Source organism: Salarias fasciatus, chromosome 4 (assembly GCF_902148845.1).
Source record: "Salarias fasciatus chromosome 4, fSalaFa1.1, whole genome shotgun sequence".
Classification (NCBI taxonomy): domain Eukaryota; kingdom Metazoa; phylum Chordata; class Actinopteri; order Blenniiformes; family Blenniidae; genus Salarias; species Salarias fasciatus.
In genome coordinates, this window is record NC_043748.1 from 23,016,689 (window position 1) to 23,044,601 (window position 27,913).

The window sequence follows — 27,913 nt, forward strand, 5'->3', positions numbered from 1 at the left end:
ATTTGGCTCGGTTCCGTCAGAGTCCGCCTCCGGTCCTGAAAACGCATTGTTCAGCGGCACCAAGCCGAGTCGGGACATTGGAGGATGGAGGACGAGCTTCCATGGAACCGTGGACAGAACCGAGCGTCTCTGAGGTTCTGCAGAGGAACCGCAGCGCGGCGGGAACCTCCATCAGAGGACATCCGGAACATACATCGTCCTCTGCCGCTGGTCCAGTGGAGCGAACCAGTTCAGGAGGACCCGGAGGACCCGGAGGACCCGGAGGACCCGGAGGACCCAGAGGACCCGGAGGACCCGAAGGACCCAGTCCCCCTTCTTTTTGCTATCTGGACATTCGGACAGTCCTACAGACGTCTTCACTCTGCAGTGTCCATTAGAGGACACAGTGTGGACCCTGCTGACCTCTGCTGCATCCTCCCTAAGCCCCTCCCACTGGGCGTTACTAAACAGTTCATTCATTAAAGTCTTCACTGTGGCCCTGAACTGAAGACAAGCAACATGGCGGCTGGGAAGAGGACCGTCCTACCAGGAACCGTGGAGGGAGCAGCCAACGACTGTGTGTGTGTGTGTGTGTGTGTGTGTGTGTGTGTGTGTGTGTGTGTGTGTGTGTGTGTGTGTGTGTGTGTGATCCAGTGACGAGTGTCACATTCCGTTTCCCTTCACTGAGAATTATTCATCGTCTTTACGGCCGTTTGCTCGCTGCTGAATATTTCTGTTTCTAGTGTCGCTTTAAAGAGGAGCTGTGACCGCCTCACACACAAACACACACACACACACACACACACACACACACACACACACACACACACACACACACAGGTGTGTGACCCACGGACCCCTTCTGGAGCCTGCAGTGGTGGTGTTGAGGGGGACCGGGGGGACCAGAGGGGGGACTGGGGGGATTGGGGGTCTCTCCCCCCTCAGCCCCCCTCCCTCTGTCGCTGCTGCTCTGTGAGGGCCAGAAACCCCCTGAGCTGGGTGGGTCCCCTCCAGCTCTGCTGCCTTCAGTTTACTGCCACTGCTTCAGCCATCGACTGAGCCCCGGGCGTAACCCCCCTCTGAGCGCCCCAGACCTCCACCAGACCGCCCTCTGACCCCCCCAGACCCCCACCAGACCTCCCTCTGACCCCCCCAGACCCCCACCAGACCGCCCTCTGACCCCCCCAGACCCCCACCAGACCTCCCTCTGACCCCCCAGACCCCCACCAGACCGCCCTCTGACCCCCCCAGACCCCCACCAGACCGCCCTCTGACCCCCCCAGACCCCCACCAGACCCCCCTCTGACCCCCTCAGAGCCCAGACCCCCCTCTGACTTCCCCAGAGCCCCACCAGACCCCGCTCTGACCCCCCCAGAGCCCCACCAGACCCCCCTCTGACCCCCCCAGAGCCCCACCAGACCCCCCTCTGACCCCCCCAGAGCCCCACCAGACCCCCCTCTGACCCCCCCAGAGCCCCACCAGACCCCGCTCTGACCCCTCCAGACCCCCACCAGACCGCCCTCTGACCCCCCCATACACCCCAGCCCCCCTCCACCACCACCACCACCGAGCCTCTGCAGCCGTACAGATCCACACATGCAGAGCAGGACATCAGGTGACTGCATTCCTTTCAGAATAAAACAGGAAGTAGGTTCCAGGTTCTTCACATCATCACCATTCAGCAGCTTCCATCATTCATTCATTCATTCATTCATTCATTCAACTCTCCACTGGTCGACCGGCCCGCTGATCTCATCCGATCGTTTTCAATTAAAAAAAGCCACTTGAAAAAAAACAAGGAATAAATCATGTTGATCAAATGGATCCCCCCGCCTCTAACCCAGATGTTCCCTCTGATCCCCCCGCCTCTAATCCAGATGTTCCCTCTGATCACCTCGCCTCTAATCCAGATGTTCCCTCTGATCACCTCGCCTCTAATCCAGATGTTACCTCTGATCCCCCGCCTCTAATCCAGATGTTCCCTCTGATCCCCCCGCCTCTAATCCAGATGTTCCCTCGGATCACCTCGCCTCTAATCCAGATGTTCCCTCTGATCACCTCGCCTCTAATACAGATGTTCCCTCTGATCACCTCGCCTCCAATTCAGATGTTCCCTCTGATCACCTCGCCTCTAATACAGATGTTCCCTCTGATCACCTCGCCTCTCATCCAGATGTTCCCTCTGATCCCCCCGCCTCTAATCCAGATGTTCCCTCGGATCACCTCGCCTCTAATCCAGATGTTCCCTCTGATCACCTCGCCTCTAATCCAGATGTTCCCTCTGATCACCTCGCCTCTAATCCAGATGTTCCCTCGGATCACCTCGCCTCTAATCCAGATGTTCCCTCTGATCCCCCTGCCTCTAATCCAGATGTTCCCTCTGATCACCTCGCCTCCAATCCAGATGTTCCCTCAATACAGCAGAAATAAAACAGGATAATATCACTAATCTGAGTAATCCCACTAACAACAGTAATCTGAGTAATCCCAGTAATCAAAGTAACCCCAGTAATACCTGTGAGTAATCCCATTAAAATGAGTAATCTGAGTAATCCCACTAATCTGAGTAACCCCTGCAATTTAAGTAACCCAATAATTTGAGCAACCCAGTAATCTGATTTAACCCTGCAAACTGAGTAATCTGAGTAATCCCAGTAATCAAAGTTACCCCAGTAATCCCTGTAATGAGTAATCCCATTAAAATGAGTAATCTGAGTAATCCCACTAATCTGAGTAATCCCTGCAATCTAAGTAAGCCCAGTAATTTGAGCAACCCAGTGATCTGACTAAACCCTGTAATCTGAGTAATCTGAGTAATCCCAGTAATCAAAGTAATCCCAATAAATTTGGGCAATCCCAGTAATTAAAGTAATCAAAGTAATCCCCTTAATCAATGTAATCCCAGTAACCTGAGTAATCTGAGAAACCAAAGTAATCAAAGTGATTCCACTAATATGAGTAATCCCTGTAATCTAATTAAACCCAGCAATTAAAGTAATCCCAGCAATCTGAGCAACCCAGTAATCTGAGTAACCCATGTAATCTGAGTAAATTGAGTAATCTGAGTAATCACAGTAATTAAAGTGATCCCACTAATCTGAGTTATCCCAGTAATCCCAGTAATCTAAGTTATCAAAGTAATCTCATTAACCCCTGTAATCCCAGTAATCTGAGTAATCCCTGTAATTCCAGTAATCTGAGTACCACATGAGTCCAGATCGTCTCCACCTGTAGCTTCAGTTCAAACACTGAGACTGATTCAGAAGGAATCACCTGCCTCGACCCCAGGTCTCCTCCACCCGGGTCACCTCACTCCGGCTCACCTCACCCCGAGTCACCTCCACCCGGGTCACCTCACCCCGGGTCACCTCACTCCGGGTCACCTCACTCCGGCTCACCTCACCCCGAGTCACCTCCACCCGGGTCACCTCACCGCGGGTCACCTCACCCCGGGTCACCTCCACCCGAGTCTCCTCCACCCGGGTCACCTCACCCCGGGTCACCTCACCCCGGGTCACCTCACCCCGGGTCACCTCACCCCGGGTCACCTCCACCCTGTTTACATCACTGAGGTTATATCTATCCAAATCACCTCCACCCGGGGCTCACCCGTTGCATGCTGGGTAATTGATCAAACTTGCAGCAGTTGCTTCAAACAGGAAGTGATGGAAAAAATTCTGCATCATCTTGAAGATTCACTTCATTTCACATGTAAGCATGTGCAGCGTGCGCGTGCACACACACACACACACACACACACACACACACACACACACACACACTCACCCAGAAGTACATCATCATGGTGGAGCGGGGCAGCGGGGGCCGGCGGGTGGAGCAGAGCGGCGGAGCAGAAACCAGTCCAGTCAGCGTCGGGGAGGGGGGGGGTATGTGATGGAGGAGGAGGGGTGGGGTTGGGGGCGGGGGCGGAGGTGGGGGCGGAGGTGGGGGTGAGGGTGGAGGTGGGGGTGGTGTCAGGACGGGGCGGAGAGGAGCTGGTTCCCCACCGAAGACGCTCTCACTCTTCTTCTCTCACTCTTTCTTCTTCTTTTGCTGTTGATGCTCGACCCTCCTCCTCCTCCTCCTCTTCTTCTTCTGTGGTGAGCACCGGCAGCGCGGTGGAGGTCCTCCACCCTCCTTCTCCCTCTCACACTGCTCCTCTCACTCCGAGGCTCCGCGCCTCTCTCTCTCCTCCTCGCTCGCCCTCCTCCTCCTCCTCATCCCATTGGCTGAATGGGAAATCAGCCGGCGAGGCTGAGCAGGAGGGGGAGGGGGGAGGAGGGGATCCACCGGGAGGGGGGGGGGGGGGGGGGGTCCTTCAGAGGAAACCACAATCTTTTCTTTTTTTAAAGAGACGGCCACATGGGAAATGAACCAATCAGCAACCAGCGTCACGTTACGGTGAATCTACTGACTCACCGGAACCCGGCGGATCACAGATCAACTCTGGATCAACGTCAGATCCACTGGATCGATTCAACCAGAACTCCCACAATCAGCGGCTCACTTGAAGCTCGCGGATAGCGTGCAGGCGCCAGGCTAACCGACTTATTTCTGAGTTTAATCGGTGGATTCACGAAACAAAGATCAAAGAATTCACCTCTAGCATCGCGTTAGCATTGAAATGCTAGTTTCCAGTTAGTACAGAGGCAAAAAAAAAAAAAAGAAAAAAGAAAAAAAGCTCCGGCTGAACGGGGACGTTTCCAGAACCGACTGATCTGTTCTGGATTTGGACGTGAGTGAAGTTCCTGTACGACAGTATGTGTGTGTGTGTGCTCTGAACAGGACTTCCTGAGTAAAGACGTGTCACTTCCTGTCTGCCGGGGAGGCCACGCCCCCACGCAGAGCCCTGCTCCAGCACTCCGCCAGCCGCCTCTGATCCTGTCTGGATATTCCCGGAGGAAGCGCCGTCCATTACTAAGATGGAAGCTTTCAGAGGACAGGAAGAGAACACAACCTCCTCTGTCCAACCACAGTCATTAACCCCCCAGCGCCCCCCCGCCGCCGCTGCCCCCCCCCCCCCCGGCTGCGAGCTGCCGTTACGGCCCGCTCGGCCTTTCTGTCCTCATTCATCAAACGAACGGAGCTGCTGGGAAGCGGCGCTCTCTTAATCACACACTGGGCTCGATGGAGTCACCTGCTTTATAACTCCGCCACGAGGCTTCGACCGCTCCCCGCGTCCCCACGGCGCCACAGGTGGGCGGCAACAGGTGGGAAACGCCACCTGATGGCGGGAAAATTCTTCTAATGGTGGGAAAATCTCTGTGATGGCGGCAAAATTCCTGTGATGGAGGGCTAATTCCTGTGATTGTGGGAAAATTCATCTGATGGCGGGAAAACTCCTGTGATGGCAAGAAAATTCATTTGAAGGCGGAAAAAAATAGAGACACTTCTTGCATTTCAAGCTACCCTTCCAAAATTTTCAAAAGTTGACTTCATGAAGTATGTTGCGTCACAGTTACGTCAGAATTTGCTTTTCCTTTTACCAAAGTAATTTTTAAACAGAGTAGAGAAGTTACATTATATTTCTGTTGCTTCCTCATTCCGCCCGATTCTTTTACAGTTTGGGTTTATGAAGATGAATTCCCCGCCTCCTTTTCCTCGGCGACCGGCAGCCGCTAAACACTTGCTAGCTAACCGCCGACGCTGCTAATTCTTCAGGTTTGAGGAGGGAAGCAGCAGAAGTGGTGATAAGTGGGGAAATGCTGGAAGTGGGATGAAGACAAAGGAGCGGGAGTGCAGTGCAGGCGGCCTGACGGCCCAGACGTATGCATAAAACAACAGGAAGCGCTGCGCTGCGCCGCGGCTCTGGCGTTCCGACACAGCCTGCATGTTTAGCCTTGAAAACGGTGATGTTTTCGCTCGCCGTCCCTGGAAGATATCATTAAGCATCATTTGTAGGCGTGCATTACGCCGCACGCAGCAGATCGCCCATCTGCTGGTTTTGGCGCTCACTGTCTGCGAGACAATAAATCCATTGTACGGCTCCGCGTTCAGGATCCAGCGCAGGAACGCCCCCGTGCACGCCGGCGAGCGGCGCGCCGTGCGCTGTACGTCCCGTTAATAATGCAGTGTTTACATCTCGGCACCGAGCAGTCAGAGCTGGCCTCGGGGCGCAACTGGCAGCCGGCGAGTAATTAGAGGCTTCGTGTCGGAACGCGAGGCTCGCTGATACCACCGCCGGCGCCGCGGCACAACGCCGGCGCCGCGGCACAACACCGGCGCCGCCGCACAACGCCGCCACGGAGAGGAGGAAGATGCTCTAAGGTCTGATGTCAGAGGAGGAAGATGCTCTATCTGGTGACATCAGAGAGAAGAAGAGTCGTGTAACAAACGGTTCTGTTTGATCAGTCATGCTAAGTGATGCTAATGCTAACTAGCTGAAAGGAGTGGAAGTAACTTTACTGTCACCACTATCTGTCTTTTAAAAGAGGTTTTTAGCTTCCTAGCTGAAAGAATGAGAAGTGCGCGCACACACACACACACACACACACACACACACACACACACACACGCCGGAGCTAAAGCTGCTCTCAGCTTCATGTCTTCTTCACTTCCTGTTTCTCTGGCTGAGCGAGCTGATTGGCCGCTGGGCTCCCAGCCGTGAACCAGAGCCTCCGTCGCGTCCCTTCGGGCCGGGCGGCGCTCGGCTCCACGACGTTGATGAGATGAGCTGATTAGCTCGTTAATGTAACCCGATTACCGCCGACCCCCGTGAACCAATCAGCACTCATCCCTCACTCAAGCCGCCGCCGCCGCCGCCGCACATTCAGTCCATAGTAAACAATGATGAACACTCGCCACCCGCTCAGATAAAGAAGTGATGAAGAGGAAGGAGAGGAAGAGGCGCCTGCAGCGAGCTGGAGTCCTCGCAGGGGGACAGGGAGCCGTGGAGGGACGGGTTGCAGCTCAGGTCCTAAACTTCAGGACAGTAAAACCGTCACACCCGAGCAGAGCGGCGCCGGAGCGGAACGAACTCAACCAGACGGCAACTTGAAGGATTTCAACAAGTTTCAACAACAACTTAAAATTCTGCGAAGAAAAACCTGAAACCTGATAAAACTTCTCCACATTTCCCGAAATTTAACACCAAACGAAAACTCTTCTGTGAGGAAATCAGTCGATCTGACCTCCTGCCAACGACCAAACAGCCTCATGCTAACATGCTAACACGCTAAAATGTTAACACAGTAACACGTTGACACGCTAGGAAGCTAAAATGCTAACACGCTAACACGCTGTCAGTTCAGACCACATCAAACAAACTACCTAACCAACAAACCCCACAGCCTCGTGCTAACATGCTAGTATGCTAACACATTAACATGCTAACACATTAACATGCTAACACGTTAACATGCTAACATGCTAAAACATTAACATGTTTACATACTAACACGCTAACGTGCCATCAGTTCAGACTACATCAACCAAACCACCAAACCGCACAGCCTTGAGCTAGCATGCTAACACGCAAACATGCTAGCATGCTGTCGGTTCAGAGCTCGTCGTGAAGCCGCCTCAGAGCAGCAGAGTCCGGCGTCAGCAGGAAGGGAAATGGCGAAACAGAGAAGAAAACATTCAGAGAAGACGAAGAGTCAGACAAGCCTCATCGAGAGACAAACCGCGGAACCACCGAGACCGGCGCCGCTTCAGGGGACGGCCGCTTCCTGCCACTTCCTGTCACTTCCTGTCTGCCAGGCGGAGCCTCGACCGCCTCCAGTCACCAGAACAGCTTCACAGCCGACAGCCGGCCGGACGGACGGAACGGCGGCAGCAGCGGCGAGGAGTGGCGAGGCGCTGCAGTGAGGCACGGCGAGTCGCTGCAGTGAGGCGCGGTGAGGCGCCGCAGTGAGGCGAGGCGCCGCAGTGAGGCGCGGCGAGTTGCAGCGAGGCATGGCGAGGCGCCGCAGTGAGGCGCGGCGAGGCGGCGAGGCGTCTTACCAGTCTGGTGAAGAGCGGGACCCCCAGGTGCCAGAGGTGGTCGTTCAGCAGGCCGCTGTAGACGACGTTCCCGAAGACGGCGAAGCTTCCGGACTTACACAACCTGTTTCCTGGACGGAGACAGAAGCAAAGGGGCGGAGTCAGAGGGACGACCAGGAGCAGGGGGGCAGCAGAACCCAGCTGATCCACACGGGGCTCAGGAGGCGGGAACACTCAGAACCAGAACCTCAGGGTTCACATTCCAGACACAGAACGCCTCACCTGACGATCATCTGCAGGGTTCTGACTGACACTCCACGGCTCTCACATCAGAACTCATCAACACATTCTAGAACCCTCCAGAACCCTCCAGAACCCTCTAGAACCCTGAAACAGGAACTCCCTCTCTCTAGAACTCTGGTTCTTCACATCGACTCACTGGAGAACTCAGACGCTTTAAAACTTCACCAAACCGAGCAGCCGACCGCGATCACAGCAGAACCAACACGTTCTCCGAGTCCAGGACGTTCTGCAGCCGTCTGTCCAGAACTCAGTCTCCAGGGGAGGACGGTTGACGGACGGTTCTTCAGTCTTTTGGTTTTTAGCAGTTTGAGGTTTTCATGAATGAAACTAAAGATTCACTGTTCTGATCAGCTGTTCTCCCCCCCGTCAGGAGAACAGGGAGAACGCTCCAGCAGAACTGCAGCGCAGCACGGAGCTCATAGGACGTAAACACAGAGTGTGTGTGTGTGTGTGTGTGTGTGTGTGTGTGTGTGTGTGTGTGTGTGTGTGTGTGTGTGTATCTTCACACTTCAGTCTCTGTAAGACTGAATCAGCTCGGTGCCAACGAGGGGCGTTTCTCACACACACACACACATGCGTGCTCACGTGCACGTGCCCCGGAGTGTGCCGTCGTGCACGCGGCCGCGGCGCTCGGCGCTCTGCTGACAAGCAGCACATGCATTATTTAACAACAGAGTAAAGAACGGCCATTAAAGTGTCGGCGGCGCCGAGAGCGGCGGCGGCGGCGGAGGGTTACTGTTATTAATGGGCCGGGTGTGGGGGGGGGGCCCCGGCTGTGCTGCAGCTCAACCCCCGCTGAACCGGAGAAGAAACAGTGATGAACAAAAGATTCACAAATGGAACAATGCTAAGACCAGGCTAATTTTGTTAGCTAACGTCAGGGTGCTTTCACACCGACTAGTCCTGGAGTGCTTCGGTTCGGACATAAACGTCGCAGCTGTCAACGAGTTCGGTTGAAGTCACATTTGGACGATTAGCACCATTTCTAATCCTCCTTTACGTTAAAACTCAGGCTGCCTGCAAACGACTGAAAACCTCCCTGAGAGTAACGGCCGTGAACACAAACAGAGACATCCACGCCATGGAGCTCCTCACTGCACAGTGTGAGACTTCTCTATTTTTGTTTAAAAATATGAGCACTTTATTCCCTCTCTAAACCCCGCCCCTCAACCACATGTCTGGCAACATGTCTGCAGTAGGTAATGTCCCATAATGCCCTCTGCCTTCCTGCAGTCACTCGTCCCGACGCTGCGCTGCCTGCCGGCTGAGCTCCTCGCAGCTCGGCTGGGTTGAGGTGATAATTTGGCGTCTTTGTCGTCGTGAACCAGCTTAAAGTGTCTCCGTACCGAACTCCGACTGCGCCTTCATCTGCCAGCTCAGCGCTTCCCGTCGGTCTTGTCGTCGTCAGAGCAGCTTCTTCTGTGTTCCCGCCTGTGTGTCAAAGACGTCTGGCGTCAAGCGCGCCCTCATGCGGGAATTACAGGTTCAAAACGCAATTGATTCCAAGTAATTTATTTTAATCGAGTAATTTCTTATCGACAATTAATGGATTAATCGATAATCGATTAATTGTTTGCATCCCTAGTCAGAACGGTTGCCCGGTAACGGCTCGGCGCGTTGCGGTCGTCTGACCAGCAGGGGGCGGCAGCGAGGCGGCAGGTGAGGACAGAACATGGGGACTGATGTGATGAATGAACATCCTGATGTGTTTTAAGAGACTCTGAATCGGCAACGTCAACATTAGCCGAGCTTTGCTAGCTCCCCCACTCTCTATGAGGCCCCTTAGCTGCCCTGCACATCCCCGAACACAAACACGTAAACATTAGGACCCCTGCATGTGCCTCAGGAAGACTGGAAACAGAATAACAGGAAATGTGTAATAAAATATATAAAAGGATAAAAAACACGCTTCAATCCCTGGATTTGTTCAGTTGTTTCTCGTTTGTGATTTTAGAAGCAAAGAAAACCTGAGAGGTCGAGATCCTGCTGCTGTCTGCACAGTTTCAGTGAACGTTCACTGTTCTGTTCTGTTCTGTTCACTAATCGGTTCTCACGTTTCGGACTGGTTTGATTTGAGTCGTTACAGTTCTGCAGTACTGCTGTACTCTGAACCTAGAACCGAACTAGTAGCATTTATTATTGTATAGCAGTGTGTCGCAACAGTTATCGTTATCGGGATAAATGCCAGAAATTATCGGGATAAATTTGTTTGTCAAAATCACAGAACCCTGGTAGGAATGGTAGGAGTGGTGCGACTGCTGGGGAAGCTGGGAAAAGACATCAGTGTTTGAGACACAGCAGGAGGTCAGTGCTCGTCCTGCAACTGCAGCTCTGGAACTCCTGGAGGAGAGAAGATCTTCAACACAGCGAGGAGCGCCGGTTCAATCCCAGAGCGCCGGCTCAATCCCAGAGCGTCGGTTCAATCCCAGAGCGCCAGATTAACCGCAGAGCGCCGGTTCAATCCCAGAGCACCGGCTCAATCCCAGAGCGCCGGATTAACCGCAGAGCGCCGGTTCAATCCCAGAGCGCCGGCTCAATCCCAGAGCGCCGGTTCAATCCCAGAGCATCGGGTCAATCCCAGGGCACCGGATTAACCGCAGAGCACCGGCTCAATCCAAGAGCGCCGGATTAACCCCAGAGCGCCGGCTCAATCCCAGAGCGCCGGATTAACCCCAGAGCGCCGGCTCAATCCCAGAGCGCCGGATTAACCCCAGAGCACCAGATTAACCGCAGAGCGCCAATTCAATCCCAGAGCACCGGTTCAATCCCAGAGCGCCGGTTCAATCCCAGAGCGCCAGATTAACTGCAGAGCACCGGTTCAATCCCAGAGAGCTGGCTCAATCCCAGAGCACCAGATTAACCGCAGAGCGCCGGTTCAATCCCAGAGCTCGGGTTCAATCCCAGAGGGCCGGCTCAATCCCAGAGCACCGGATTAACCGCAGAGCGCCGGAACGCCGCCGCATCAACGCAGGCTGGAGGCCGAACGACACAGAGAACCTCTGGATTCACCCCAGTCCCCGAGAACATCGAGCATCAGACTGGAGAACCTGCAGGGGAACGTTCTCCCAATGTTCTCCTGTGTGTGTGTGTGTGTGTGTGTGTGTGTGTGTGTGTGTGTGTGTGTGAGTGTGTGTGTGTGTGTGTGTGTGTGTGAGCGTGTGTGCGCGTGTGTGTGTGAGCGTGTGTGCGCGTGTGTGTGTGCGCGTGTGTGTGTGTGTGTGTGTGTGCGTGTGTCTGTGTTCTGAGGAGGTTTCAGGCTTTAAGCCTTCTAACTCCTGCTAAGAGGAAAAATGCCGCAACGCAACGAGGAAAACAACAGTTTTAATAATTCAGCAAGAGACTGAGATGTGGGGGAGGGGGGGGGGGGGGGGGGGGGGGGGGGGGGGGGGGGGTGGAGGGGGGGTGCTAAAGCAGCAGAGAATGGCTCATTTAGCTGCTGCTGCTCCGCGTTATTAAAGTTGTATGGAACGTCCTCCTGGGTTCCTCCCAGACGCCGCTCTGTTCCTCTTCTGCTCTCTGAACGCCTGAGAGCCGAACAACAACGCCAGGAAGAGCCGGGAAGAGCCGGGAAGAGCCGGGAAGAGCCGGGAAGAGCCGGTAAACAGGCGGGAAGAGCCAGGAAGAGCCGGGAAACAGGCAGGAAACAGGCGGGAAGAACCATGAAGCTCACCGAGCTGCTGCTCCTGGGAAAACAGCTCTGGAGAGCTGCATCTGTCTGAGCCGCTCTCCAGAACCCCGGTCTGAATCCCACCGGGTGGGGGGGGAGGGGGCAGCTCCAGACGCAGTGCCAAGACCAACCGGATACTCTGAGCCCAAACGAGGAAGATGCTCTATAGTCTTCTTGAATAAATCCATTTCTGAACTATTGACATTGAGCAGCAGCAGACAAACAGCTGAGATTTTCTCCCGACATGCAGACCGCACTGAAAAGAGAAGCTAATTAGCATGTTAATGCTAACGCTAACCCCAGCTGCGGAGGGCCCAGGCTAACACATGGTTCTGTCACAACTGATGTTGAATTAAGGCTCCCTGGCATTAATGGTAATGACTCCAGGGGCTCACAACAAAGTTAGCATTGTTAGCATTGTTAGCATTGTCACATAAATAGTGACTTTTCTGCTTGTGTCTGGAAAGTTCCACAAAACAAAGTTTGTGATGAAGCCAGAAGCCGTCAGGAAAGAGCAGTGTCAGGCGTCTTCCCGCCATCTGAGCCCGCTAAACGCAGACCTGCTGCTCTTCACAGCCGCGCTGCGAAGTGGATTCCTCTCTCCTTCCCTTTCAGAGCCACAGGGCCGATTAGGCACAATGTCACTCCACACACACTCCACACACACTCCGATTAGGCACAATTTCACTCCACACACACTCCACACACACTCCACCCGCAGCGCCGCGGCAGCGCCGTGGGGTTCCTCGGTGGTCTTCCCCGCTCCTCGCTTCGTTGCGCTCGTCTCTCCTCCGTAATGAAATGAGAGCAGAGGAGGGAGGGAGCTCACCAGGATGGAACAGCGGCGCTAAACTGTGACCTGCTCACCGCAGCATGCTACACGCTAACACACACAACATGTAGAAACATGCTACACGCTAACACACACACACACACCATCCAGAGGCAGAAACCCCGGCGGGTCCGGTGTGAACACAGCCGATTCCCCTTCAGTTCAGTCAGAAACCGACGAAAATTAGCTCGACTGAGCTAACAGTCAACTCTAAACCGACAGAACGACGAGTGAAGTTAGTCTTTAACCTGCTCAACGCAACTAGTAAAGTTAGTCTTAAACCCGACTGTCCAGCCCGAAAGCATCGCACTAAAGAGACAACATAAAACAACCAAAAAAAAAAAACCTGCTACAGGCTACAAGCTACAAACTAACAGCTACAAGCTAGAGGCTAACAGCTACAGGCTAACAGCTACAGGCTAACAGCCACAGACTAACAGCTACAGGCTAACAGCTACATACTAAGAGCTGCAGACTAAGAGCTACAGACTACAAGTTACAAGCTCAGAGCTACAGGCTAACAGCTACAGGCTCCAGATTCAGTGTTTGTTGAGCGTCGGTCAGCCGGCAGCCGATCGATCAGCAACACAAAAGCTCATTGACGACAGACGGCCCGAGACAAACAGCTTTTTCTGTTTAGTGTAGCAATAATCTCCAAGGTCAGCGTCAGGCGTTCAGGGGCGGGGGGGAGCGGAGGGGGGGGGGGGGGGGGGGATCCAGTCCTCAGTGTCGTCTCACGTCGCTGCAGTGAAGCTCTCAGCCCACCGTCAGTCATCAGTACTCAAAGAGAACAAAGCACCGGAGACACCGGAGACACCGGAGACACCAGGTGACAAGCGTCTGAGTGACAGCGGCCCCCCACCACCGCCGCCCCCCCCCAAGGACACACTGAGCGACCGCGGCGCTTAGCGCTGGAACCGAGGCGCCAAATGAGCCGAGCCGCCTCGGACAGCAGCAGCCAATCAACAGTGCTGAATATTTCAGGACTCTTGGACGTTGGACGTGTGACAGCCGCACACGTCCAGGTGTGTCGGGCAGACCGGGTAATAATAGGAAGCTGCAGCCCCCCCCCATCTGCAACCCTCCCCAAACCCCCCAGGCCACGCCGCCAGCTGGCCGCAGCCCGGCTGAGCGATGCCCGGGCGAGGAGGACCATTAGGGGACAGAGCAGCACAGCTCAGGTAATTAGAGTCCTCCAGGCCGGGGGGGGGGCAGCCTCAGCCGTCTCAAGTGAAGATAACGGCTCGGTGTTTTCCTCTCCAGAGGACAGTTGGACTAGGACTGACGGAGGACAGTGTCCACACTGGATCTGCTCAGTGAGCAATAGACACACCTCAGGTCCACAGCAGGCCGTCAGTGAAGCGTCTCCTCCCAGAACCACTCAGAACCTAGAACGGACAGACGCCATGGTGGACAGACGTCATGGTGGACAGACATCATGGTGGACAGACATCATGGTGGACAGACGTCATGGTGGACAGACATCATGGTGGACAGACGTCATGGTGGACGGACATCATGGTGGACGGTCGTCATGGTGGACGGTTGTCATGGTGGACAGACATCATGGTGGACAGACGTCATGGTGGACGGACATCATGGTGGACAGACATCATGGTGGACGGTCGTCATGGTGGACGGTCGTCATGGCCGTTTGAAACACTGGAATCCGATTCCTGACAGGTTCCATCTGGGTCCAAGACAGCCGGTTCTCAGGAGACCCGGGTCGAGTCTGACCCCTCAAATCAAAGACCAGAACCACAAGCCATCTCAAGACCGGAACATGAGATTCAGGGTCTGTTTCCACGGCAACGAGATTGCTCCGTCTTCATGGAAACCAAAACAACCGACAGCCCCAACCTGCTAACAGTCCTGCCGTTTCCATGGAAACCTGAAGCCTTTTCAGCTGAAACTTTGTCGTTCAGACTCAACCAGACGAGAATTGGACTCTAAAGGTACTGCAGACTGGTTCTAACCGGTTCTGAGAGGCTTCTAACTGGATCTGAGAGAGCTCTCCCCGGTTCTCAGAGGGTTCTACATGGTTCTCAGAGGGTTCTACCCGGTTCTCAGAGGGTTCTACATGGTTCTCAGAGGGTCCCTCCCAGTTCTCAGAGGGTTCTACATGGTTCTCAGAGGGTTCCACCCGGTTCTCAGAGGGTTCTACATGGTTCTCAGAGGGTTCCACCCGGTTCTCAGAGGGTTCTACATGGTTCTCAGAGGGTTCCACCCGGTTCTCAGAGGGTCCCTCCCAGTTCTCAGAGGGTTCTACATGGTTCTCAGAGGGTTCCACCCGGTTCTCAGAGGGTCCCTCCCAGTTCTCAGAGGGTTCTACATGGTTCTCAGAGGGTTCTACCCGGTCCTCAGAGGGTCCCTCCCGGTTCTCAGAGGGTTCTCTGGACCCGCTCCAGCCTCCTGGTCAACCCTCTCCTTCCAGACTTCAGACTTTTCCCTGTCTTGGTTCTGCTGACGGTTCTCCTGGTGGGTGCAGATGAAGTCCCGGTCGGTTCTGCTGAGGTTCTACGGAGAACTCGGCACGATTCTCTGAAGCTGGAATGTTTCCGTTTTTACAGCGTTCTGTAAAAGTGATTTGCAGCTCAGTGAGCGCTGATCTCCACCGCCGGTGTTTCTCCTCTCTGCAGCTCAACCTCCGCCGGACGAGCCGCCAGGCTCCGCCTCCTGCCCGGCTCCGCCTCCTGCCTGACCCCGGAAGCGGCGGTCCGCCCGGCTCTCAGTAAACAATCAGCCGGTTTGCGTGAGCGCTGGGCGCCGCGTTGGTTTTGCTAATGGGTGTTTTTCTGCTTCACACTCCGCGGGGAGCGCTAGCTAATGAGCCCCCCCCCCCCCCCCCCATGAACGAGAGGCGTTAACCCCACTGCAGAGGAGGAAGAGGAGGATGGATGGCAACACACACACACACACACACACACACACACACACACACACACACACACACAGGAAGCTCTGAAAGTACAGAATATGTTACTCGTGTTTAAATATTGATCTGCGGCGGCGCTCGCACGCCGACACGCCGCGCAGCAACTCCCAGGCTAACGCACACACATCTCTGCTAACGCATGTGGACACCCGTGACCGGCGGAGGAGACGGCGGCGCTCTGCTGCAGCAGAGACGACCTGAAATATACATGTGAAGTCGCTCGCTGGCACGGCGCACGACACGCGAGGCAGCCGGGGGGGCGGGGTCACAGCGGACAACCGCAGGAAGTGGAGCTGTCCACAGGAAGTGGAGCTGTCCACCTGGACGGCGGCTTTAGCGTCTGCTCTGCGTTCCAGGAAGTGAAACGCTTGATTTCAGCTGGAGTCTCCGGACGCTTCTGCAACACGAGAACGGGGCGAGACGCTAACCCGTCCGAGGCTAGCCTGCTGCGCTATGCTAGGTCAGGAGCCGCTGTGTCCTGATTGGAGGAATCACGGTTAAACCCTCCAGGAGAAACATTCGCTGCTCCTCTTCCTCAAAATCTGAAAACTTCAGTTCTTCAAGATGCTAAAAACAAAACATCGGAGACAAACGAGCAACAAAGGCTGCATATTAGCTTAGCGTAATGCTAACTGCAGAAATGGATGGAAAGGCTAGCCAGCTCATCAAGAGCGTGCTAAGCTAACTGGGTCTGACTGCAGCAGCTGGTCACTTTTCCATCAGTGTGTTCATCATGGAGCATCTTGCTAGCAGGGCTGCCGGCGCTGACGCATTAATCACGATTAACCGGATTAATCTCGTTCATCTTGCTTTTGGTGGAAACCGATCAGTTTTTCCCACATGGCGTTCGACACGTCGCTATTCCTGGTTAACTCGGTAAAACCACACTGAGACGTCGATCACGATGAGGAATAGAACCTCCTGGAACCGCCTGTGACCACATATGGGCGCCGCCATCTTGGTGGCGAGGTGTCGGTGTGATGAGCTCGCCACGCCACTTTCACGTCAATAACGCCGAATGAAATGGCGGGAGACTCGGCGAAGTGGCCGGAGGCGGCGTTCCTCCAGGTCCGGCAGATGTCAGCATCCGGCCCTGCAGGGGGCGCTGCTGCTCTACCACCGCCAGCCTGCACACCGTAACGGAGCGGCAGCCTGTGTGTGTGTGTGTGTGTGTTACAGCAGCCTCATTCCGTCCTGAATAAATGTATTTTCATGCTAAATTAGCATAACATCTCTATTTCCTACAGTTTTTGGCCCAAAAAGGCAGAAACGCCCGAGGTGAACCTCGAAACCGTCTTTTCAATATTCAGAGGAAGTGAACCCGATGCTCTACTTTCTGCTGCAACGTGCATGTGAGGCTCCTGGACGCCGTGCACGCCGTGCACGCCGGCCGCGGTGACTCCTCTCAGGCCGCTGCAGGTCAATGTGTTTCAGCCGCTTCCAGCAGGAGGCGGAACAGCAAGAGATGCCGTAACCGCGGCGGCGAGCGGCGGTGAAGGGCTCAAAGTGCGCTAAAGCAACAGGAAGCTGAACAGCCGTTAGGAGGAGGGAGGAAACACCGTACGCTTCGGGACGTGTCCGTCACCCGGCTCAGTTGGTAGAGCGGGTCGTCTTATAACTGGAAGGTTAGCGGTTCAATCCCCGCTCCCGCAGGCGTAAAACAGTCGTTGTGTCCTTGGGCAAGACACTTCACCCACCTTGCCTAAAGCTGCGTTCACACCGCCAAGTGCTTTCCACGACTTTGCGTCAAAATACAATTGAAAACAAATGGGAACGCGCGTTCCAGCCGCGACTAGACGCGGCGCGTTGTCGTCGTCATTTTGCGTCCGACGCTGAAGTTGGGAAATCTGAACTTTGATGCGTCGCGATTTTGCAGCAAACCAATCAGAGAGCGTGTCTATGGTGACGTAGGTCAGGGGGCGGGACCGGTGAAAGCGACACTCATCCTGGTGCAGCTCCTGGAGTGAAACTCGCCAAACTCTGACCGTCTGTGGATCATATCGTGCTCCAGGCACGGCGTCCTGTCCGCTGACGACGTCGTTGTCTGGCATTATTAAGCAAATAAAGCCAAGCCACCCACTCAACAGGGTTATCCATGAGGCTAAGCTAACACGGGGAATACTGCCGGAAGCCCCGCCCTCCCAGGCATTCGACGCGTTCGGTGTGAACGCGGCTTTTGGCCCCGCGTTGTTCAGCGTCGGACCTCAGTACTGACGCGCGTTCAGCTTCTCGCGTTGAGGTGATTTTTGACTCAAAATCACGTTCAGTGTGAACGCGGCATAAGTATGAATGTCGTGCGAGAGTGAATGGTTGGTGGTGGTGGGAGGGGCCGATGGCGTCAGTCTCCCCAGGACAGCTGTGGCTACAGCAGCAGCTTACCACCACCCAGTGCGGAGGGAATGAAGAATGCAATGGAAAGCGTCTTTGAGTGTCCTGAAAAGCGCTGTATAAAACCAATGCATTATTATTATTATTATTATTATTATCATTATTATTATTATTATTAGGCGTGGTTTAGGTCGTCTTCCTCCAGGAAGGAGTCGGGTCGGCAGCTGGAGGTGAGTCGACTCCAGATGTTCCAGCAGGGTGGCGACAACAATCCGTCAGAACAACAATCAATCAGAACAACGATTAATCAGAACAATAATCAATCAGAACAATCAATCAGAACAACAATCCGCCAGAGGGCACAGCTTGAAATCACACATCAACGATCACTAAGACTTCGACAGCGCTCGTACTAATATTGATAAACACCGAGACTGATGTGGACGAACAGCGGGACTAATGTGGACGAACAGCGGGACTGACAGCAGTCCACATGCCAACACCGCAGCAGGACAGACGAGCCTTCAGACGGAGGTTCACCGATCGGCTCCGTCTCGGTCTCGGTGTCCTCGTCCTGGCTCGTCCTGGCCCGTCTTTGCTCGTCGTCTCATTAGCACACTGACGACGCGGCGGCTGTTGTAACTGAGCTGAACTGGGTGTCAGCAGAGCGACAGCCGCACGCCGCACGGGGGCGGAGCCTCAGCCACGTCCTCCAACAGCCACGCTTCCATAAAGCGTCTCTGATAGTCCTTCCTTCGTGTCTGTTTCCAGCGGAGCGGCTCCTGCAGGAAGCTCAGCTTTCGGTGGATTTTATGGCGCCAGTAAAAAACCCGTCTGCCGCCGTTTCACCGCCGGAGACACGGATCTGGTTTGTTGTTACGAAGCTGAGGACGGACTGTGGACCTGTGGAAGCTCCGCCCACACCTCTGCTGCACGTCTGCCGCCGGAGGGGAACCGGGCCAACCGGTCTCTGGTGAATCATACAACACCAGCTTCAGTACTGGACTCGTTTCCATGACGACGGCAGGAAACAGTGGAGCTTCTCAGATGGTCCAAGAGTTGGTGTGCCGGGAAGGGGGGTCTCTGGAGGGTTTAGGGAGGATTTCTGGAGGGTTGGGGGTTCTATGGAAGGCTGTCGGGGGGGTGCTGCCCTTCAGCGAAGATCTCGGCGGTGGAGCATCTTCCGCCTGGTTCGGCTCCATGAGCTGCCATCAGTCTGGAGACGGCGGCGCTTTCTGGACAGCAGCGAGCAGCGGGCTAACGCACAAGCACAGCAGTGAACCAATGAGGGGCCCCCAGGCTCCGGGCTGCGGGCCCCCGGGCTCCGGGCCCCCGGGCTCTGGGCTCCGGGCTGCGGGCCCCCGGGCTCCCGGGCTCCGGGCTGCGGGCCCCTGGGCTCCGGGCTGCGGGCCCCCGGGCTCAGGGCCCCTGGGCTCCGGGCTCCGGGCCCCCGGGCTCCGGGCTCCGGGCTGCGGGCCCCCGGGAAGTTCCACCCAGCTCAAAAACCAGGGCTGAATCTTTGTTTGGAAAGCAGGAAGGGAGACGAGCGGAATGCTAACGGAGCCAGAGAAGACTAAAGCGTGGCCCTCCAGGGCCGGGCGCTGCCACCGGTGAGGGATTACTGACGGGGGGGGGTGAGGGCCGCCATATGGCTGCACGGCACCGCGGCGCCCGGGGGAGGCGGCAGGAACATTAGCTTCCGCCGGCGCCGCAGCTGCACTGCGGGGTCTGCTTCTGCAGGAACATCCACAACCACATCAGGCAGCCTCGTCGCGGCGGGGGCTAACCGGTCCCCCGGAGACCCCCCCACACCCCGGGGGGGCTCTCACACCGTGGTCTGGCAGGTAACCGCGGAAACGACAGGAAAGAGGAATGAAGAAATCCTGCCGCTCGATGGTGGCCCGACTCACAGTGCCGCCGCCGCCGCCGCAGGCGATCACCCGGAGCTCGTTTCCTCAGAACCCCCAACACACACACACACACACACACACACACACACACACACACACACACACACACACACACACACACACACACACACACACACACCACCCCCCTCGCTCCAACAACAAAGGAGAGAGTCATAATAGCAGCGCGTTTCACACCAAAAGCGCCACTGTCGTTAAATCAATAAGTCATTACCTTTAATGGGATAAGCACTTTGAAAACTAATTGAAAACAGCTCCATTTACTCTCAGCCGGGCGCCTTAATGCAAACAACACACACACACACACACACACACACACACACACACACACACACACACACACACACACACCATGTGCCATCGTTCCTTCAGTCTCTGACTTCTTAACAGTTCAAACCTCTTCAAACCAAACAGGAAGTGGTTTGACGGGTGGGGGGGTGGGGGCACGGTGGGGTGTGGGGTGTGGGGGGGTGTGGGGGGGGTTTCCTGAAGTTTTTCGGTTGGAGAGCGAGAGGCAGCAGAAACTTGCTACTCAGCGCAGTAATCTGATTAGGTGTGAGTGCTCTTTAAGTGATTTGTTTTCCGGGGATTTCACAAACAAACTAATGTGTCAACCGAGTCTCACTAGTGCCCCCCCATCGGGGGGGGGGGGCAATAGTGAGCATGGGGTGGCAGGGCTTAGGGGAGTATTGATTTATATGTGAGAAAATGACTGTGCATTCAATTCCGATCAAAAGCCCGGGTGGCAGGCGGCCAGCGCCGCCGCCGCCGCCGCGGCTTGGATGTAAAGCTAATTGGACGCACTGGGCCAAAGCTGGGGCTTGGCACGGCGGCGGCTTCATCAGGGATGGATTCTGATCAGCGCCGAGCCGCTGAGGGGGCTACGTCACCCGGAAGGTGGAGGCGCCCTCCAGGGGGAGCTAGCATGTCAGCTAACACACCGCTAGCCGCAGCTCTAAAGCACAACAGCTTCTGGGAACGGCGCTACAGCAACCACCACAGGCTAATGCTAATGCTAACTAGCAAAGGTTAGCAGCTGAATTAGCATTTGTACCGATGGAGCTAAAGCTGATCATCAAAATGTCAGCAGCTGGACGGAGAGTCTGGACGGCCGGGCGCCGCCGTTTAGCTCGCCGTCAGTGAAATCCACCCAGCCGGCACCTCTCCAGCCAGGAGGCGGAGGAGAGGCACAGCTCCATCACCCCCACCCACACTGCTCGTCACCCCCACCCCCACTGCTCATCACCCCCACCCACACTGCTCGCCACCCCCACCCCCACTGCTGATCACCCCCACCCACACTGCTCGCCACCCCCACCCCCACTGCTCAGGTGTACGGTCTGCCTGCTAACTGAGTTAGCCATTAGCGCCGTGGGGTGGGGCGGGGGCGGGGCGGGGGCGGGGGAGCGTGCTGCTGGACGGAGCTAAAGGATTAGCTAACAGGTGGAGGCTGAACCCTCGCCCCTCCATCTTGTTTTGTTGTTTTTCTGCGGCGCTGGAGGAATGACATCCCGGCACAAATGGCCGAACGCGGCGCCATCTGCTCCGGCGCCCTGCTAATGGCGCCGCTCAATTACGCTCTGACTTCCACCGGACTGACCGGGATGGCTGCGCTGATGTGAGCCGCTGACCTCGGGGCGGCGGCGGCGGCAGCAGGGAGGCGGCGGCGGCGGCGGCGCTCCGGGCTGCGCGGCGTTAGTGTTAGCCGCCGTCCCTCGCTCCTATCCTTGAACGGCGCTCCTGCTAAATTGGCGGCTCAAACGGCTAATGTGTGTAATGGAATTGCGAGCGGCACTGCATCGAGGCGTCTGCTGAGCAAATAAATAATTTAATGCAAATCCCAGCATCGCGCCTCCTGCCAATTAAGCTAACCTGCTTTAGCCGTAAGTGATTTTATTACATTAGCATGCCGCGGCTCCGACTGCATTAGGGAGGGTTTAATCAGTCTGTAATCAAATTACGGCGCCAGACAGAAGGAGGAAGCGCTGCGCTCGCCACGCAGCACCTTGCACGTGCACGAGCACGTGCACCCGCTCATCTCGGCGGACACGTCCGGGTCTCCAGGAGGAGGAAGCGGCTGCTTCGCGGACGGAGACGGAGGATCTCACCTCCAGCACAACGGCTCAAGTTTCTGTCGACCAACTTTTCACCAAAGGAGAACCTCAAACGGCGAGAGTCAGAGGAAGAACCGCAGCTCCGGGTTCAGTTCTGAGGGTCATGAGAGATTCAGACGGACAGAGAACCTCCACGCAGCAGGGGAACGTTCAAACTCAAACCGGGGACTTGGTAGCAGTGAGGTGAGCGTGCCGACCGCTGCACCACAGCATCGTCTAATGAGAAAGACTTCCATTCAGCCTTTAGCGGATTTAGTCACGTTAGCTTTTTTAGCCATGGTGGCTAATTCAGACTTCCTGCGTCTTTCTGTGTGCGGGGCAGCTAGCTGGTTAGCTTGCTAAGGTGTGCGGGGCAGCTAGCTGGTTAGCTTGCTAAGGTGTGCGGGGCAGCTAGCTGGTTAGCTTGCTAAGGTGTGCGGGGCAGCTAGCTGGTTAGCTTGCTAAGGTGTGCGGGGCAGCTAGCTGGTTAGCTTGCTACGGCGGGCAGCAGAGTTTCAGGGCTCACATTCCACAGATGCTACATGCTAGATGCTATACGCTACAAATGATTACAGTGTGAGTCACTCATTGCTACATTCAGTGGCGGCTGGAGGTGACGTAGCGGGCGGCGCTCTGTAGGGACACATCCTCCACCCGGCCCTGGCGTCTGGAGGACGGACTCGGTGATCGGCTCTCAGAGCTCAGCTAGCCCCAGCTAAAGGCTAGCGCTCTCATCTCCAACAGAAACAGAAGTGGATGAAGTGTGGTCGCTCCCAGCTGTCCTCCAGCAGGTGACGGAGGCGACGGAGGCGACGGAGGTGACGGAGCAGACGCCCCGTGAGGCTCCAGGAGGAGAGAGGAAGACGCCCTCGTCTGCCAGGAGAGTTCACCTCCTCCACCCGATTAAAGCCGGGTCCGGACCGGGGCTCCGCCTGCGGGCGGAGGATCCCGTCCTGTCAGCCGGGCGGTGATGGAAGGCGACGCCGTCGGGTTTTCACCTCCACCCCCTCAGACTCATACATTATGGGCTGCTGCAGCTGGAGAAGTCACTGATAGGAAGGCAGCAGCGGAGGAGGTGGAGGAGGAGGAGGAGGAGGAGGTGGAGGAGGAGGTGGAGGAGGGAGGAGGAGAGGAGGAGGAGGTGGAGGTGGAGGAGGAGGAGGAGGTGGAGGAGGTGGAGGAGGAGGAGGAGGAGGAGGAGGAGGTGGAGGTGGAGGAGGTGGAGGAGGAGGAGGGAAATCAATGGGAAGCGTCTCAATTAATCAGGCGCGCGGCGGATTGATCGCGGCTCTAAAGCGGGTAAACAGGACTGTCTATTTAAGGGCCGCGATCCCTTCATCATCACTTTAGCTCCAATACAGCGGCTTCGCCACATCTGCTGGGCCGGACCCACGCAGATGCCAGGGCCTTCCTCTCAACTCCAGCACCCCCTCCCCCCTCCACCCCCCCTCCCCCTCCACCCGCCTCCACCCGTGATGGACGGACAAGGCGCATGTGGCCTGGAGCACTCCTGCCCTCAAATTACCGACTGGGGACCTCTGCCCGAATGAGTCCAAGCTGAACCCTGACCAATGTGCAAGCTGTGCCCCCCCCACCCCAAATCACCCCCCTCCAGCCCTCATCCCTCTTCGGTTTGTGGCTTTGCTGGAATGGCCGCCATCGGGCCTGAATACAAAACACGGCATTACGGCTCGCCATGAGGGCCGTATCACCAGGCTGCGAGCGGCGCGAGTGCAGAGCGGGGGGGGGGGAGAAGAGGTGGGGGTGGGGGGGGGGGGGGGGGGCTGTACCAGAAGCTCCGGTGGCAGAGCATGAATTACAATGTTTTACTGCGAGCCGCGGAGGACCTCAGGGCGGGAGCAGGCTCCGGGTCCAGATGAATGGACGCACTGAGCAGAGTCATCAGCATACGGGGATGAATGCCCCCCCCCCTCTCCTGTACCCGCCCCCCACCCCCCCCCCTCACAGTGAGGCGAGGTGAGCTGCCGGTCCTCCAGGGCCCGGCTGAAGAGGCTCTCGGCCGTCTGGGGGAACGGGGCTGAAGCGTCCTCATTAAGCGCGGCTCCACTGACGGATCGGCCAATCGGAGGCGCCGCACGCGAGCCGGGATACGACCGCCGCCGCACATCCCGGCACCCCGGTGGTTTCTGCACGTCTGTCACGGCTCCCGGTCGCCGGCCTCAGCTCAGTAAAGCGGACGGATCCGTCTCTATAAAAGGCCCTAAATGGCTCCCCGGCGGCGCCCGGCGCTCGCCGCCGCCCCCGCTCCGCCTGCACCGGCTCACTGGTGAGGGGGAGGCGAAACAAGGCTGGGATCAAGTCCTGCAAGCCGAACAACGGGGGGGGGGGGGGGGGGTCTGAACCGGTTCTGTCCCCTGATCCGCCGGTGGAGACAGGAAGGACTAAAAACCAACGGAGCCAAGACTCAGCAGCTCGTAACAAACAACACCGGGCAACTGGACCCTGGACCCTGCTGGACCCTGGACCCCAGACCCTGGACCCTGCTGGACCCTGGACCCCAGACCCCGGACCCTGCTGGACTCTGGACCCCAGACCCCGGACCCTGCTGGACTCTGGACCCCAGACCCCGGACCCTGCTGGACCCCGGACCCCGGACACTGCTGGACCCTGGACCCTGCTGGACCCTGGACCCCGGACCCTGGACCCCGGACCCTGGACCCTGCTGGACCCCAGACCCCGGACCCTGCTGGACCCCAGACCCCGGACCCTGCTGGACCCTGGACCCCAGACCCCGGACCCTGCTGGACCCTGGACCCCAGACCCCGGACCCTGCTGGACCCTGGAACCCAGACCCTGGACCCTGCTGGACCCTGGACCCCGGACCCTGCTGGACCCTGCTGGACCCTGGACCCCGGACCCTGGACCCTGCTGGACCCTGGACCCTGGACCCTGCTGGACCCCAGACCCCGGACCCTGCTGGACCCCAGACCCCGGACCCTGGTGGACCCTGGACCCTGCTGGACCCTGGACCCTGCTGGACCCTGGACCCTGGACGTTGACACCAGACCCCGAACCCTGGATCCCAGACCTCAGACCCCAGACCCAGAATCCTGCCGTGGAGGAAGAAGAAGCACATCCGGAGACGAGGCCTCAAAGCTGCACTGTGCTGACCGGATTCAGGATCCAAACCGTCGTCCTGAGGCCTGAACTGTTTCCAACAACAGAGAAACTGATGTGAGGGTGGAGGAGCAACCTGACGGAGGTCCAGGACCTGACGGAGGTCCAGAACCTGACAGAGGTCCAGGATCTGACAGAGGTCCAGGATCTGACGGAGGTCCAGAACCTGACGGAGGTCCAGGACCTGATGGAGGTCCAGAACCTGACGGAGGTCCAGGACCTGACGGAGGTCCAGGACCTGACGGAGGTCCAGAACCTGACGGAGGTCCAGGACCTGACGGAGGTCCATAACTGGATGGATCCAGATCGGCCCTCACCTGCTGGTCCTGCTCCAGCTGACAGTCACCATAGCAACAGTTCTGCGTCTGCAGCGTCTCGTGAACCTGAACGAGTCGTCCTGCTGAAAGACGTCCGTTTGTCCACTGAACCAAACGACCGCCGGTGGCGGCGGCGCTTCCTCCCAGCGCCGTCCATCTGGGCGGGGCTAAAGACGGCGCTCCTCCTCCTCTGTGCCTTTCCTCACTGCGACCGGGACTCCGCCTGTACCGTAATCCCACCGCCACCGCATCCCATCATCCCGCAGGGCGACCACTGAGACGCTGCTGACCGGTCAGCCGCGCCGCAGCAACACTGGCAACAGGCAACGAGTGACTGGCAACTGGCAACGGGGCAACTGGGCAACAGGCAACGAGAGACAGGCAACTAGCAACGGGGCAACTGGGCAACAGATACAGCAGAGATACAACAACAATCCAGCAATGATTCAACTACAGTGGGAAACAACAACGCTCTGAAGACTGACGGGAAACAATGAGACCAAAGCAGCTGCAGCTGGTCTGACAGGAAGTTTCGTTTAGTTTATTTTGTTCTTATTTTTCATGGTAAGCATTAAAAGTAAATACATTTATCTTATACAAATTATGAAAGAAAAAAAAAGGAAAAGCAAGTAGATGCCATGAAGTAAAGAACAGCAGTAGGCTGAAGAACCGTGTCCTTCTTAACCCCTCCCCCGTTCTCGTAACATAAATACAATATTGTAAAAACAACATCAGATCGTAAAACAGTGACTGCAGCGGCTGCAGCTCCAGCAGCCCGGTTCTGCTGGACTGAGAGTTTCAGCCTGACGATCGACTCCGGCTGTAACCTGATCTGTGAGGAAGATGATGCTCCGGATGAGGTGATGAAGAGCAGGAGATGACGTGATGAAGATGAGGGGATGAGGTGATGAAGATGAGGGGATGAGGTGATGAAGATGAGGGGATGAAGTGATGAAAATGAGGAGATGAGGTGATGAGGATGAGGGAATGAGATGATGAAGATGAGGAGATGAAGTGATGAAGATGAGGGGATGAAGTGTTGAAGGAGTGACACTGGTTTGAAATCACAGCTGAAGAAAGGAAGTGAGGAAGAGGAGCAGTGAGGGCAGAGCAGCAATGAGAGAAGCACACACACACACACACACACACACACACACACACACACACACACACACACACATACAGGTCCAGATCCTGGTCCAGAGGAGTTCAGGTCTGAGTGGAGTTCACTTCATAAAACCTGATCCTCTAATAAACCCCTCATTCTCCTGCCCCCCCTCTTCCTCTCTCCCCCCCCCCCCCCCCCCCTCCTCTGCCCCCCCCCCCCCCCCCCCCCCCCCCCCTCTCTGATCCTCTCTTCATAAATCAGCTGGTGGTGACAGTAGCAATCACCCGGGCCGTAGTGAACCATGTGTAATGGGCGGTTAAGACAGCGGCGTCGGGAGCCGCACAATTTACAGCAACAATTATAGCCCCCACACACCCAGATGCCCCCCCCGGGGCGGGGGGGGGGGCATGCTGGCCCTGCAGGCAGCACCTCACTGCAGCCGCAGAAATACATTTGGATCTTAAGCAGAGCAATAAATCCCCCCCCCCCCCAACACACACACACACACGCCATGCAGCAAAAAGCCAGAAGAGCCTGCAGATACGATGTGTGAGATGAGGGATGGGCGAGGCCCCGGACAGGAAGCCCCCCGCCCAGACCACAGACACGTCATTATTCTCCACATATCTCTGGAAAAGCTGCGGAGCCCTGAGTCCCTGACGGAACATTCCGGCTGAAAGCAGCTGGCGTGAGGCTTCAGTGCAGGAATTCATCTGAAGGACTGAAGCTGGATCTGAAGAAAAAAGCAGTCGCCGCATCGGCGAGCCGCCAGCAGCTACTTCCTGCCACACTTTCACATTAAAAGGTGCTTTTTTTGTTTTCTTACAGCTCATGTTGCTGAATCCAAAACCAGAAGAGATTAACAAGCAAACACAGAGTCAGTGTTTCACAGCCGCCTCTAATCAACTGGAGGAGAAATGAAAACACAACTTTCTAATGAGAGACTGGAGGAAAATCATCCATCCATCATCCATCCATCCATCCATCATCCCTACATCCATACATCCATCCTCCCATCTGTGAGATTAATCAATCAACCAATCAATCAATGTGTTTTTGTACAGCCCAGTATCACAACAGCAGTTGCCTCAGAGGGCTTCAAGATGTTACATTGGTTGGTAAAAATAAAAACAGTGAATAAGCATAATGTTAATATGTCAAATTCACAGTAACGAGACAAAACGAAGCAACCACCGCCTTCGACCCTCACATTTGGCAAGAAAACACTCCAGAAACCCAGTGGGAGAAGAAGAAATCTTGGGGAGAACCACAGTATGGAGGGATCCCTCTCCCAGGGACGGACAGCTTTGGCAACAGCTAGCATGAGACAACAAGAAGTAAAGATTAACAGCTACTGCAGGA

General features: G+C 56.2%; 1 long non-coding RNA gene across 1 annotated transcript in view; it reads right to left on the minus strand.

The window, feature by feature from the left end:
• Window positions 1-7,906: 7,906 nt before the first annotated feature.
• The window catches only part of LOC115387130 (uncharacterized), a 55,246-nt gene continuing 35,239 nt past the window's right edge, over window positions 7,907-27,913 (minus strand). The window contains exon 4 of the long non-coding RNA XR_003931341.1: window positions 7,907-8,033. This is a non-coding gene — a long non-coding RNA (uncharacterized LOC115387130). The remainder of the gene's footprint in view (window positions 8,034-27,913) is intronic.